General features: G+C 38.1%; 1 long non-coding RNA gene across 1 annotated transcript in view; it reads right to left on the bottom strand.

The window, feature by feature from the left end:
• LOC135578447 (uncharacterized) overlaps positions 1-15,913 on the bottom strand; it is a 54,351-nt gene extending 38,438 nt beyond the window's left edge. Inside the window, exons 1-3 of the long non-coding RNA XR_010470052.1 lie at positions 15,750-15,913; positions 7,392-7,746; positions 6,978-7,125 (exon numbers count right to left, since the gene is read on the bottom strand). This is a non-coding gene — a long non-coding RNA (uncharacterized LOC135578447). The remainder of the gene's footprint in view (positions 1-6,977; positions 7,126-7,391; positions 7,747-15,749) is intronic.
• Between the last annotated feature and the right edge of the window lie 62 nt (positions 15,914-15,975).

The raw sequence follows: 15,975 nt of genomic DNA, 5'->3' as shown, positions 1-15,975 counted from the left end.
TCAATGGGAATGTGATCACTTAAGTAGAAGAAGCCTACAATCTTTGCAGAATGGGGTACAAGTTATCTGAGGATGGGATATAACTTCAAACTTAGTTTTTACAGTGCCCGTATGGCTTTGATTAAGGTACTCAAATACTGAACAATAATTAATTTTTATGATCAATAAAAAAGTAACAAAGGCAAAGTGAGGTGTGTTAAACAACACAGGTTGTAAAGATATGCATCTGTTTTATTAAAAATTACACACAACTAGCCTTGGAAACCTTAAGAAAGGTAACACTGCAACTGCCATTACTAATTCTGAATGTATGTTACACATCCACTGTACAAAAGCCTATATGATTCCATGCCACACTGGAAAGCACCAAAAGGCTCGAGCAGACCCAGGTCAGTGCTTTCAGTGTAGCTCTTCTTTTCCTGCCCAGCGTACTTCTTGTTGGCAGATTTTTTTTTTCCCCACAGACTATGACCATGTATTTTGACTCAGAGGAGAAAGGGACTGATTCACTGTGCTTTCATGGATACATACGCTGCTAAAATATGCAGAGACCCAAATTCACACATAATCCAGCACATAATAGCACAGAGAGTATCTCTCAGGAACACTGGCCTTATTAGCACAAAAAGACCATTATCTCTGAGGATGTTTTGGGGGTTTTGAGCAACTTTTTTTTTTTTTTTTTCCTTATATATCACTGACCATCCAGGGTCTCCCTAAGGCCACAAAAATAAACTTGAAAAGAAGAAAGGGAAGTTGCAACGACCAGGTCTGGCAGCACCAACACTCATCCTAATGGAAGAGGAGCCTGGCAGAGGACCCTGCCAATGAGGTAGTGAAGATAGGTATTCCTGAATTCCTCTCTGCCATCACTAGCTTCTGTGCAGGTAGGTGGAAATAGGACAAGCAGTGGTGGGAGTGCAGAGAGGGGCAGAAGAAAGGCAGCCCCTGGGAGTAGAGTCCCAAGCCACAGCCAAAGCACAGTTGGCTCAGAGGAAAAACAAACAAACAAACAAACAAACAACAAAAACAATCAACAGACAAACAAACAAGCCACACCACAAAGACTGGGAAGAAGACACACAAAAGGAGCCTTTTGGCAGCAGCCTGAAGTTACACAATCTCTATTGTATTGTAAAATTTGAATTTATCTTTAGAGTCAGAGAAATATTAACACCTCCACAGCATGACTAGACAGCAAAAGCAGGTGCCTCCCATCCCATGGAGGAAAAGATTTATCCCCCAAGCACAGCTGAGTGCACTAAAAGGAGCCCCAGTAAACAGATCTTTTGTTTGGTTGGTTTTTAACCACATGTTGGGTATTACTGGGGCAGCCCAGGTTCCCCCAAATATGCAAAATTCATCTGTTAAAGGTAAGGAAGTATCATCCTTCACATATGTAGAAAGGCTAAGGGATATATTTTCAACATGATTTCAAAAAAGTAAATAACACCAAGTGGGATTTCCAAATGCCTGTAGGTACTTAAGATTACTGATGATTATGTGGAAAGGGGAAGCAAGAAAAGAAAATAGCACTATAAATTCTGGATGACTAATAATTAGAATAGTTTGTGGTGGACCTGAAGCATGTGGAAGAAACAGATCTACCAGCTGACCATTGTAATCTTCTCCTCAGGGAGCAGAAGCAACATTTTGATCATATCAGTATCTTTCTATACATATAAACAGACAAATACACACCTTTCAGTAGTATTAAACTGGACAACCTACAATATAACATGAAAAACACTTTGAAACTAGTTGTCCAGTGATTTGGGAGAGTGGAAGAGAAACAGAAGACCCAAACGAACCCACAAATATTTAATTACTAAAAATTGAAAAAGATGGCACATTCAGCTGGACTGACCACTTGGGTTTAGAAAACAAAAACTTCCATTTTCCAGCTTTAGGATTTAAACTCTCATTAAAATGAAACATCATATATGGATATCACAGGCATGTGTAGCCCAATCCAATTTCTTGCTTTGATCTGATCAGGGGGAAGAAGCAAGGTAGGACAACAGAACCAGACACCAAATCTTAGACAGCTTTCAGATGTTTGAAGATATCACAGATTGGCTGAAAATATCCCATTTCTGTTGAATTCCAGTTTCTAGAATGCAAAATTATCCATTGTACCCAAATAGTCCCATTTTTCATACTGGATGTGAAGCCAAATCTGAAGCACTGTAGTCCATGGCCTTTTATACCGCTGAGAGATCTGGTCTACAGCAGAAGGCCTCTCTAGGCAATCCTTTAACATTTGTAATTGCTTCTAATTGAGAGTTATTTAATAACTTCAATTATCTGAAGAAAAAAAACAGAAAAATGTGTGAATGCTGAAAAAAAGAAAAATAAATAGGTTTGATAATACACTTTAAACTATTGTCAAGCCCTACTGTTGACAGTAATCCTTCCTCTAGTTTTCATAAAAATGGCTTGCTTTGTAATCAGATCAAGAAAACTGTTTTAGCACTTCACAGAAACCCCCTTCAGAGGATTTTCTTTTCTTGTGCCCCATGGAAGTTGTTTTGGGAGCACAGAGAATTGCAAATACCTCAGGATGCAAAGTGCCCAGGTTCCATGGAGGGGGTCTGCCCTCCCACCCTGGCAGCAGCTTCCAATCTGCACACTGCTTCAGTGTGACTTACTGACATGACTGGCTGAGGTCAGAACAACCAACCCTGAATAATATGTTTATAATACCTAAAGAAGAAGAAAAGAAGTGCTAATGAGAAATCAGCTCATTGTCATCTCATTTTTTCCACATGTTCAGTTATTTGTCATTTGCTTATGTCTTCTGACTGACAACATTCATGCCAGCTGCAAACTGAATGGGAGCTTTCCAGCAATGCTAAATAGACCTGTTTGTCTTCATTAGCTCTTTGTACAAATTCATTCAGCAAGGACTTGCAGACTGTCTTTAGGCAGATCCAGTCTTTTAAGTTCTGTTGCCACAATCTAAGATATTTGCTTTAGCAGACTTTTCTCTGTTTTTGTTAGTTTGGAATAGGAGAACTGATTTTTGTTACCCTGAGTTGTGGTGAATTTTTGTTTGTTTGTGGGGTTTTTTTGTTTGTTTATTGTCGCGTCCCATCACTGTGGTTTCCAAGCATACTTTCACATTACAATATGAAGGTGGAGGGGAAAATGCACACACACTGTCTTAGGGGTAATAGTTTTAATCATATTTTATGTATTTGGTTTCAACTTTTCTTACATAAAGCAATTTAATAATGAATCCGTATCAACTAGATGATTGAACACCAAGTAAGAGAGAGACCTAGCCTGACCTCCAATTTTCCTGCATCAAGAGACTGATGAGATGTCATTATAGTAAGGTAGATAAAAACTGCACATAACCTCAGCAGCTCAAGTTGAATGAAAATGATTTTTCAACTAGGGGCAAGATTATTGTATTTCAAAACAAACATCCTTGTCCTCCAGCAGGCTTGGGAAAGGGCATGCAAGGCTGGAGTTGGGCTTCAGATGCAAAACACTGATATTGAAGAGATTCTAATAATTCAAAGGAAGATAAAAAAAAGTTTTCAACAACAATAGCAAATTATTATTCTTCTACTCATTCTCCTTCTAAGATCTGATCCCTTACTCCTCCCTATAAGCATGGTCCTCTGGCATGAAGCTTTTGCCTAGAATTTACAATACTTAGCATACATTACCTATGATAGATAGTCTAACTATAAGAAATATGCTAGGCATTTCCCTTTCAGGTGTTGCTTTTCAAAAGGATCCATCTTTACCATGGTTCCAAAGCATTACTGAGATAAAACAGTCCTCTAGGATATGGCCAAAGTTGCTACTGAGCTATACACTTACATGAAGCACCAGGGGTTTGCAGTGGAACCATACAAGAGGTGCTGAAAGAATACTGCTGGCAATAATTTTAAAAAAAAGTAAGACTAGGTCATTGAGCCCTGTCACCCTGTCTCTTATTGTCAGAGACATACACACCATATAGACAGATCAAATATTATCTTAAAATAAGTTAGGGTTATCCACTGTATTTGCAGTATATTTATTATAGAAATCCATCAGAGGAATGCTCTAGAGTAACTTCTGTTGGAAGCCAACTCATGAACAGTCCCTTGAATTACTTCTTAAATGTCATCTTGATAACATTTTATTATGAATCCTATGATATCTGGGAGTTTGTTGGGGAGGGAAAATTTATTTTCAGAATATCTACAAGAACATTTCAGCTTCCTTTTTAGCTTTGATTTAAAAATAATCACTTCTAGCTTTATTACTTTGTGGTTGTGAATACAAGTTCAATAGTGGCAAAGCATGTTCAAAGTCAGAGATAAATAGACAAAGAACATGTTATTTTAGTCCACAAATTTTCAAGGACAGTCTGCATAAATGGTATTTCATTCATAAAGAGGATAATGCTTTAAACATTTCTGTAACTTACTATCACTTTAAGGATCAGAAAATTCAGTAGAAATAAAAGAGAACTTAAAAGACTCTTCTAGAAGATGACAAACACCAACTAGCTCTATGGAGAAAAAGGGAAACAGTGGCAGTCTCATCTCCTGCATTATAAAGAATGTAGAGTACCAGTTTCTACCTAGATTCTAAATGTCCACATTTACCAAATAAATCCTAATTTGGACATCATTTCAACTTGTATCACTCCTGACAACTTACACATAATTGAAAGCTAGGAAACAGTTAAAGATAACGCTTAGCAAAATGAGAACATTTACTGGCAAGGGTAGATTTTTCAGAAAAACAAAAGCATCCTAAGACTGAGTACACACGGTCTTAAAATCAAACAAACATTCCACTTCTTTAAAAAAAAAAGTTAAGAAGTTTTTTATTGGACTTCCAGAGAGCACGGCCTGGTTGATAACAGTGTTCTCACTCTTTAGTCTCAAGTACAACAAATTAATATCTTTATCAACAATAAGGCCTTTTACAAGTAAAATCTGAGAAAAGATTTCAAGAGGAGTCTTGAGGTATGTAAGTTTCCACATATATTAACATCTGCATCCAAAAGCTCTGGATAGATGCTTTCAAATGCTAAATATAATGCCTCATTGGCATTTTCTTTCAAATCACTTAGCCTAATTTAATATTTTTTCTGCATTTACTGTATGTCAGATATAATTATGCTCTTGAAAGGCAAAAAAAAGTAACATCTTGTCAATGGAGGAGATAAGGTATGTACATACTGAATGAACTAGAGAGATCTTCAGAAAAAAACAGCAATAAATTATGTGAAAAATAAAGCTATGCTTGTATTTTTAGTTTTGCAAGTAATTCTATTTTTGTTCTGGCAAAAGGCTTTGAGTTAAAAAAAAAATATAAAAAAAAAATCTATGCATAGTAGAGCATTTTCTTTAACTGAAGAACAACTTCAACATGGATGGCAGCAATGCAAGCTTCTACAGGTTTCCTAAGCTGTGATTTATTCTTCTTTTGGAGAGACTACTCTAGAAACCAGTTTTCCGTATATCTAATTTGCTGCCTGAGCTGATTTTAGAAATATAATTTACACATTTTTTAAATTCATTTCACAATTTCAAATTCCTTTATTTTCTCATCAAGTGTATGAGGAGTGAAAGCATGAGCTTTCCATTGCTCTTTAGCAATAACAGACCAGCTATGTCCACCCTCCAACAGTTTCAATCCCATGCTACATGAACGTACCACATGCTTGTTTTTTAAAGAATACCACTCCTCTACTAGAGGCAAATTACATCTGCAGAACTCAAGCTTTCACTATGTAACAAAACCTCAAGTAATCTTATCACAGTACATCAAATCATGAAAGAGACCAGAACCACTTCCTTTAATCACAAAGGGAGGTTGTGCTTTCTCCCAGAGGAGATCCTGTGTTGCACTGTCTCCCCAGTCTCTCCCAACACTCAGACCCATTTCTTCTGGAAGAAAGCACAGAGTCCTCACAGGATCTTTGCACAGATCAGGTCTTTCTGGTGAAAGGAAATTAGTTATTGGCCAAAGAAATGCAAAGCCTGGAAAGTTCTCACTAGGTTTCCTTTTGTTCAGTAATTTATTGGGATAATTTATGTAATGAAAAGCATCTACACAATTATACCATATTTGCAAAAACATACATCCAGGCTTAGACTGTAAAAATGTGTGCACCATTTCTACCATACAACCTGAAGAATGAATTCTACCTCTGTAGAACAGATTTCAGGCACTATATACAAAGAAAATCACAGCCCACAAGAGACACTATACTCAATGTAGTTCCTTTGGGCCACAAACACTATTACTGGAACAGTAGATTTTTTTTTTTTTTCCTGTTGTCTTTGATGTTATAAAAACTTCTTTTCCCCACCAGGAAATAAAGAACAATCCATCAATTTTTATCTTATTTTGTTAAAGATTCTCAAAGCAGGCAAGCTTAAAGGGTCCTTCATGCTTTCTAATAGTCTTTTCATACTGTCTAGGCATTTTCTTGCAGATTGACATTATATGTTAAGTGGTAGAATATCCATGAAACAGAAACAAGCTTCTTTTATTTATCCTTTTTCCATAACCTCCTTTAACAGGACAAACAATGGTGGAGCACCTTTCCAGTATATTTAGAGCAACGTTGTCTTCCTTAAAGACAAGAAGGAAAATTATTTTGTGGCTGTTAAAGAATATCAGGTTTTACCATTCATTACTTATTCTTTCTCTCTCAGACTGTTTTTTTTCCACTTTTACCATAACAAGTACAATTTAGGAACTGTTTTCTTGTTTATAAAATTATTTATAATACATATAACTCTCCCATTATTTTCCTCCATAGATTTAAGTCCTCAGAAGTATTTTAATAAGGATACTCTGAGGACTGAGTCTTGGTTGTTGGAATACATTGTTAGTTCATTCTCATTTTTATCAGCTACTCCTAGAAATAATTAACAATTATACTCTGTTCTGTTCCCTGTTGGCTAAAAAATAGCTTCTAAACATACAAACAAAACCAACAAAACCCATACCTGAATCTGAGAAATGAAGTTTACTGTTTCTGACCACCATGAAAGAGATGCTAATAGACACCAGCTAACACCCAGCGCGTCTTCCTGTCCCAAGTAGGATAAAGCTCATGAGGCCTGGCAGACACCTATTTTTTTATTTTAAAAAAGGCTGTGGGATTGAACAGCAGAAAACAAGGAGGTGAATGGAGAACTGGGAAAAAAAAAAAATGTAACAGTCTTAAAATACAGAATGTTTCAAAAAGATCCATTTGAAATCACTTTGCTTTGAAACTACGTCCATCTTTTTGATGTATATTGTTCACTGCAATCCATTTGCTATTTCTGATGCGAATAGAAAAAGAAGGGACTAACATGGCTGCAAAAAATAAACCAACCAACCACAACAAAACAAAACACACAAGCTTTGACATCTACCTGCAAGTATAGAACAGCTTCAGAATAGTTTGCCCAGAAAGGATATGGAATTTATATCCTCCAAGCTCTGAAAGAACACAAACAAAAACAATGACTCTGTGGAGACTTAAACAGATCTATAACTTTCACACGTTATTACTTTCTTTGAAGTAAATGAGGACATTTGCACATGAAAGTTTAAGTAACCTTAAGTCAGTCTCCTTTCTCCCAAGCCACACTCAAAGCAGGAAAAATAGAAAATCAGCAGTCAAAATTACTTCAAACACAAAAAAAAAAAAAACAAAAACAAAACAAAAACACAACACACACACAAAAAAATCACCACCACACCACAAAACAAAATTGTGACCATGTACTTACATTATATTTTATAATTTGTTTTAGCAGAAGAGGAGAGGGAAAAAAAAAAAAAAAATCAACAACTTTTTTATTAATAATTCCTATTTATTTTACTTTATTTTTTCACGAGTCCCACTTTCAAGAAGAGCAGAACAGCTAGCTTTATCCCCCAGTGATAACGGAAAAAAAATAAAACACAGGGAAAATACACTCAAAAATACTGAGGAAATTGTTTCAGGAAGAAAATATTCATTTACAAGAAAGCAACAACGTTTTTAGTGCTGAAGCCAAAAACATCATAAGAACGCTTCCAGAGCCTAAGCTGACATGAATAAGCAATTCATCAAATAACTCTCAAATTACAGAAGCAAAATGATCTCTACAACCAGCATAAGGATTCTTTAGAAAAAATTCTCTGGTTTCTAACACAGTTAAGATTCTCTGAAAATATTTTAAAATGGGTAGGTGAGCTGGGAGAACAAGATGAAAAACCTATCCTCAATTATTTCAGTAAGTAGATCTGACCAAAATTGTGACACGAAAAGAAAAATCTCTGGAAGTCCCACAAGTAAAGAGAGTGTCAGAAGGAAGGGGTCAACATTCAGGATATGGGAAAACTTAATATCAGGAGGTGTGGTGATAGCAGGTTCAATAACCTCAAAGATTAGGTACTTGCCCTTTCCCCACACAGACAGTTTTGTAATTGTACAAGCTCCTTCATGAGAAGAGAAAGAGTAAATGTGTCTAGAAAAAGGTGGGTTATTTTCCCCCTTCTTTTTATCTATGCATCATATGATCATTTTCATCCAGGTGATGTTCAGGAGCACCCTCTCTTGATATTTCAAACAATACCAAGGATTTATTTGTGTGAACACCTTGAAAAAGAAGCTTTGTTGACTGTCACTGCTCAACTGGAAAATGATCAGGAGTATATCGCACTGACTAAAACTTTTAAGAAGTCATTAACCCTATAATTAAAAGGAAAATGAAAAAATACAATTGATATGGCTCTTAACTTCTTATGCTATTTAGTGGGTTGCCCTGTGCAGTGCCTAGAATGTTTGGTATTGGCAGTATGTAAAACTATCAGCTCATTCTCCACTTCTTCGCTCCATATTAAGAGTTATCATTTTGCTGAGATAGCTCTACATATTGTTCAAGTAAGCCTATATTTATTACAACACCACAAGTAAATTCTTCAGGAGAGTATTAATTATGTTGTATGTTAATGACTAAGAATATGCTTTTCCAAACAGTATTTCCTACAACTGCTTTTCATAAGTTTTTTCTCCCTACTACCTATGTGATGCCATTTTGCCTAATGTAATGCCAAACCATTCCAGTTACCAGCAACAGCTGCACCCACAGCACCATCCTCCAAGCAAAAGCAGCTTTACAAAACCTCAATGCTGCTTTCTCCTGATAGACTAAGGGCAAAGCTCCACTTTCTGCAGAAATAAGAGCTCCAAATCCCTGGCAGTGTTTAGCATGACACTGTCAGATGTTACCCATCTGAGAACTGCATCTTCTGTACTACAGTACGCTGTGCTGCCAACTGAGCCTTCGGACAAGGTTTCAGCAGTCATACTTTACAATAGGTGTCAGGTGCTGTTATCTAATGTCCAAGACCTAGGAACACATCTAACTTAATATGATTAATTATCTTAATTAGTAACCAGTTGTGCCTGCCAGCAGAGATACATGTCAGGAAGCAGGACAACCCAGAGGAGTCTCCAGAGGAGCAGACACTGTGGACCCTTTCCTAACACAATGAGTGCAGTCAATACCTTGAGCACTTTACTGGGTGGTGTCTGCACATCAAGAAGCTGGGAGCACTTTCAGAGCTTTTCTGTGATATTTGCTCCACACTATAGTGCCTATCTGAGGCAGTTAGTATAAAAACCTTCATCTGCCCTTTCCTTCAATGTACAGGTCATTTTCTTGCAGGCAAGCAGGATTATTTAGCTATTATGTGCAGCAAGATGATTGAAAGCCTAGGAGACCTACTTTTAGCAGGTCAGTTACAGTGTTGCAAGGGGTGCCCATAGGGATTCACATGCAAATAGCTTTAGAAATGACTGATGAAGATGAAGGGGGAGGGAGGAATTGCTGTTGACATGGCAAGATCCCACATATCCATGAGAATAAAGGCAGCATAAGAATTATACACATTTAGACCTCAGCATTATTCATACCCATCACCTCTCACTATTGTAGGAAAGCAAATCACAATCAGTGATTCAGCAATGCTGGCTCTCTATGCACAGGCTCTCCTGCTGAATGCAAATGCAACAAACAATGAGTAATTTCAGTTCAGCTTTGTGCTTATTCTCCTTGGGAGAGAAACTGGCTGTTCCACTCACACAGCATAAATGAAATATTTGCTTCATTTCAACACTTAGGAGTTCAGCCTAAATTCTTAAATTATTCTACTCTCACTACAGCTGCTGTTCGCAGCTACAGTGACACAAGGATGAACAAGCAAGAAATTATATTTTGAAGAGACAGCCACTTAAAGAACATTAATTCAGTCAATTTGCTTACAACAGACATCTCTTGGAATCTGTTGAGGTGTACTGTTAACAAATGCTAAAACTCTGTGATAACCCTTGATCACAGATGTGGTGGGGGATTTCCTGGCCTTTTGGCCGATTTAATGAATACCTGTGGTGGGAAAAAGCAAACTAGTTTGCTGCCAAATGCCCATAAGGAGCACAGGACATTGGATGGAAAGAGTGGGTAAAGTAGCTGAATAAAAGGCAAGGACTGGTGGGGGATCTTAAATTAGAGATAACATTCGCACTTTTTTTCACAGCAGTATTTGATTAAATAATCCGCACAGGTAACACGTCTCTTTCTAAAGACTTCAAATGTTTGATAATATCATCTAGTGTTAAGTAAAACATTCCTGCCTTATCTCAGCCAGGAGAACAAAGATGACTGCAGGAAATTCAGGGTGACATTTTCTAGATTATCATAATGGTCTGAGTAGTGTTCACACCTCCAAGCCTCTCCTGCATCCCCATAAGAAAGTCTAGTGTACTCTTGTTTATCTTTATGCAAAAGTTAAAAGCTGTAAGGAATTTAGTTTCCCTTAATCATTTTGCAGCCTCTCCCTCTGCCTTCTTGATTGAGCAGCTGCTCATGTTAAACCAGAGTAACACTACAGTAAATTCAGCTTTGGAAGGGGTGCAGAAAAACCCAGTGAGAAGTATGCAAGAGGGCTCTGGAAAGGACAGAGTGAAATTAAATAGCATTTGGATATCCAGAATGGAACCCGTAAGTATATTGTAATTACACTCTAAGTGTGCATCTCCAGTTTACAGCTCTAATAAAGCTTCATCAAAACTCTGTCTTATCAGTTAGACCCCATTTCTACTGCATCAAAATTTCACATAGGAAATTCAGAATAGAGTAACAGAAGTGATGGAAAGCTCCAACTGCAGTAAGTCAAAGGCAGATATAATATCAGTTTTCAAACTAAAAGGTGACTGCAAGCAATTATTTTTCATGCCTGCTAGGAACAGGAAAACAAGAACTTTAGCCTAGTTTGCAATAATTTACACTCAAATACTCTAGGAAATTCTAAAGGCACTGAGAAACAGATGAAACATCAAGTTAGAGTAGCTGGAGAGACTGGAAAATCATCCCTGAAGGTTTTTAAGAGCAGACACTAGCAGAACATTTGTTAGGGAGGGCTGAATACACTTGACCTCACATCAGCACATAGGCACAGATTAACTGGTCCCTGGGATTCCTCCCAGCTCACAGCTCCAGGCTTTGTACAAGGACAGACAATAGAAACTGTCTTATCTGAAAAAGAAAACAAGTTTCTGTTCTTCCCTTTTTTCAAAGGAAACACAATATATCTGTCTCTGCAGTCAAGATATCTTTTAAAAACAGTCACCAAACTATTACTATTTCCAACATTGTTGCTGAATAATGGAATGGAAATTTCTGCTATGATTTGAAATAATATTCTCTACCAGACACTTCTAAATAATCTAAGTACGAGGTTCAGCGCACACTTATACTGTAAACTTCAATTCTTCTTCCACAAAACCTGGCAGAGAAACCCTGAAAAGGCACCAAGCAGTTTGTCTTAAGTAAGGCCTGTCTCATTTACAAGCACTGAAAAAAAAAGTGAATTTTACAGTTTAACTTATTTTCCTTGGTTTCTAGTCATTTAAGTAATATTTTTAGAATCCCCTCTGCAATAAGAGGGGTTGGTTTGTTTTAAAAACACAAACAAACCAACAAAAACACCACACCACAAAAAAAACATCCACCTCCAAGATTCCTGACTTCCAGTTTTTCTGTCTGAAGAAATTTATTAACATTGGAGATGTTTCATAGCTGAGTTAAATCACCTAAACGTACTATAATACTGAAACATTTGTTTTATAGGTTTACATGGTAAACCAGCTTCTGTAGCAAAATAGACTTCTATACTGATGTAAACACAGCCCTGCTAGGCAGAAGATACACTCTGTGATTTGTTTGCAGTTTGATAAGCACCAGGGATGCCATCACTCTGACAGGGCCAGCTCTACCTTGACCAAAATGGCATCAGCTCTTCTAGCTTTAAAAAGTAGTAGGCCTGGTAGAAAGAGTGCTAAAACAAATGTCATGAAAAATTAATTGATCAATAAATTTACAGCAGGGGAATGAAAAATGTTGACCAGACACTTAAAATATCCAGTTTCCATGAGAATGAGGACATGCAACCTCTTAATCAAGAGCATCGTTTAACAAAGACAAGTTTCAGGATGAATTATTTGTACTTCTCACAAGTATCCTCAAAAAATTTGTGGCTCAATTAAAGGGGAGAGAGGAGAGAGTAAAATAAAAAACAACCAAACAAAAAATTACCCATTAGAAATAGAGAAAAGATTACTTCGTTTTATTTCTGCACATCTCTCTCTCGTCTCTCTCTGTTGTCAATACTCAGGATGTATAAGGGTTTTGTTTTTAACCACAAACCTGAGGTGGTGAGGGATGTGTTCAGAGCGATGGGCAAACAGCATTCCATTCTTAGGGGAGCATCCACCTCTCCTAACAGGGCTCTGGATCATTCAGTACCTGGCCCTGTAATTAATAGGTAAAATAGGTGGAAGACTATTTCTTCCATCTGAGCCAATCTAGGAACTGGTAACTCACAATGCCTGCACTGAGCAAGGTTTTCGGTAGACAAGTATTAGCCAGGAGCAACTCGGCACACAGGTATGACTGTGAAGAGCGTGCCTGAACTCGAACAGAGGGTTGCCAACAGTGAGCTGGCAATTCAGGATTAATTTATTTACATCTACACCTCTCTGGAAGCAAATAAAAGATTACCACTTCAGTGAACACTGCTTCACTTGAAATCAGCAGGCCCTCTTTATGCAACAAGGCTTGCAAGGCTACACAGCAAAAATAAAAGAATCCACATTCCTCTACTGTGCCAGCAATTATTACAAATAAAGACCAAAAAAAAAAAAAAAAACAACCAAACAAAAAAACACACACACACACCGAAAACACCCAACAAACACCACACCACACAGAATAACAGTTAGATGATGATCTGTGTCTGAACTGCTGCCAGTTACTACATTTTGAATTATTTGGCAGAGTTTCACCCAGTCGCAATGCAAACTACACTCAATTTCACACATGGGTCTGACATGAGACCTCAGCTCCACAGCCCCTCACGCTTGACACTTCTAGCAGCAATTCAGATGCCTGAATGAGCTAGTGTGGCCAAAACATTGCTCCTGATCATTTAAAAGAAAGTGCCTTTTGAACAGAGCTGCCAAGGGCAAAGCTTAAACCCTGTCTCTGACATAAAGCTCTATTGCATTTCTGGCATCAGGAACGGCAACAAGCCATGGGCTTCTGCTTTGGTCCCAGCTGTGGTGCCGCCGCGAGGCTGGGTGCACCAGGCAGCTCCCAGCACACCCTGCTGCATTTTGTGCGGGGTTGTTTACACCCAGCATGCCAGCTTTGATGATTTTGCAGCAAGTTGAGGAATGTACAGTATTTTCCTTTAAGCCCCAGCTGCTACACACGGCAGGCAAAAAACCCCACCAACCAACCCTCTGACACCATATTTCAGTTTTACTGCCCAGAGTTCAGGTTGGGGACGTACACTGAAACAATGCAAAGCTCTTGGGACTCCAACAGTACAATTACAAGACAAAAGCCAAGCCTTGTACTAATTATATGTTCACCTGACCCAGGAAGCTGGAGCTTTAAGGACAAAACCCAAACTGCCCATGACTCAGCAGCACAAGTATCTGCCTCCTGCCCAGTGCAAAAGCCAGCATTTGTTAGCACTCTGTGCTTTGGTTGTTCCAGTCCTTCCATGAACCATAAGAGGAAAACTTAACCTAAGCCAGTAACACAAAAATGAAAAGGCACATTTTTTTTTGCTACACAAATGATGTTTGCCCCATGCTAGGCTGTTCACTTCTATGGGCTTTACAGTACCTCATTGTTAAACTTGGAAAACTTTATTTCTGTTAGCAGAGAACAGCATCTAGTAAGAATAACACCTCACACAGGAGACAAGTAGCTCCTCTGACAGGCCAACTAACATGAAACCAAGTAATAAATTAGCTGCAAAATGGAGTCCCTCTGGATGTAGTGCCTAAGCACACTTGCTTTGTAATTTATTTTGCTAATGCATACAGAATTATTCAACCATAGAGACTAAGAAGTGAGGTTATTTGTTTGCAGCTTTCTAGTTATTACACCTGTCTTGATCTTCTTTTCATAAAAGATCTTGAGGTCTTAATTAGTTAAGTATCAAGTATCTCAAGACAGCAACCTGGACAGCATGGTCAGGTACAGAGTCCATAGATCCCATATCAATACTTGGAATGGGTGAAAGCACAGGGCAACTCAGACTGCATGTTTTCATGAAATCTACAACTTGGTTTCTTTGGACACAAGAAAAATGAAATTTATTTCTTTGGTCACAGTTCTATGTTTTCCTCATGTTCTTGAGCTGCAGAGGAGCAAGGAAAAAAAACCAACACGCTTCAAGCTACTGCCACAGCACCTTAATAAAAAGGAATAAATGAGTATAAGACTAATAGAAAGTAAACATAATGAAGTCTGTAAAAACTTTTCAGTTTGAACCTCAGGGGTTTGTTTGCATTCATATTTTATAAATAGTTGGCAGAATAAGTTTACCAATGTGGAGTAAATTAAAAGTAAACACTGAAAATCATTCATGAGAAACACATTTTGATACAGTAAACCTAATATGTGTCTAGGATTTCTTATAGTTACCTAATCCAAAACTGAAGGCACAGACTGCACAAACAGCCCTGCTGGAAAGGACAATGCAAGAAAGTGAAGCATTTTTCAGCGATATTATCTAACACCGGACACTTTTGACCAGCTACCATGTGATTAATGTATCTGATGATAACAGCTCAGCTTTCAAATATCAAAGGCTTTCTGCTCATTCCTAGTGAAGCGGCAGCAGACCAAGACCTTTTCTATAAAGTCAGAGAAAATACCTTTGAGAATAGATGATCTTTTTCTGCAAAGTTGCTCAGGGAGCTATCTGAAAAAAGGAAGCCCACACTTTGAGGCTTACAGCCAGGGCTCTATGGAGCCAGAAGCAGATCAAAACCAGTAACACCAACAGGACTCTTGGAAGCAATGGTTACTGTTGTCTGGGGCTGGGCCACCCACAGGAACACTTTTAAGGACCAGACAAGAAAGACACAAGAAAGAAATTGAAAAACTGCTGCAGCCCAACCCTACTGAGATCTTCCAGCCAGGATTTTTATCTGTATATCCCTTCCCATGTCCTTTTGCTGCATAAGAAACAGAAGGGAGAATTAGGCAAGTGAACTGTCTCCTCACTGCAGGGATGGCTACAAGAGGCAGCACACCATTGGCAGCTGCAGCACAGGGCAGACAGAAAACGGACAAGATACCAGAGCCACATCAGGAATCTCACACAACCTCACTGCCCAAGAGGTGCCATCCACAGAACACCTCAGTCACACCAGCACTTACCACCAACAACACCACTAAGATATCTGCCAAAACACAGGGACAGGCTTTCAGCAAAAGTCCCCCTGGAGTGACACTATCAGCAAGGGCCACACAAAGGGAGCACGATGACCTCTAAACTTTCAGTACTTCCACCCTGACCCTACGGTCTTACTTGTACAAATTAGCCACATAAAGATTGTGGCTTGCTCTCAAAAAAAAAAAAAAAAAAAAAAAGTACCACATGTTT

This window comes from Columba livia, chromosome 2 (genome assembly GCF_036013475.1).
Source record: "Columba livia isolate bColLiv1 breed racing homer chromosome 2, bColLiv1.pat.W.v2, whole genome shotgun sequence".
Taxonomy (NCBI): Eukaryota; Metazoa; Chordata; class Aves; order Columbiformes; family Columbidae; genus Columba; species Columba livia.
The sequence above is the reverse complement of the archived record's forward strand: the minus strand, read 5'-3'. Positions and strand labels throughout refer to the sequence as shown.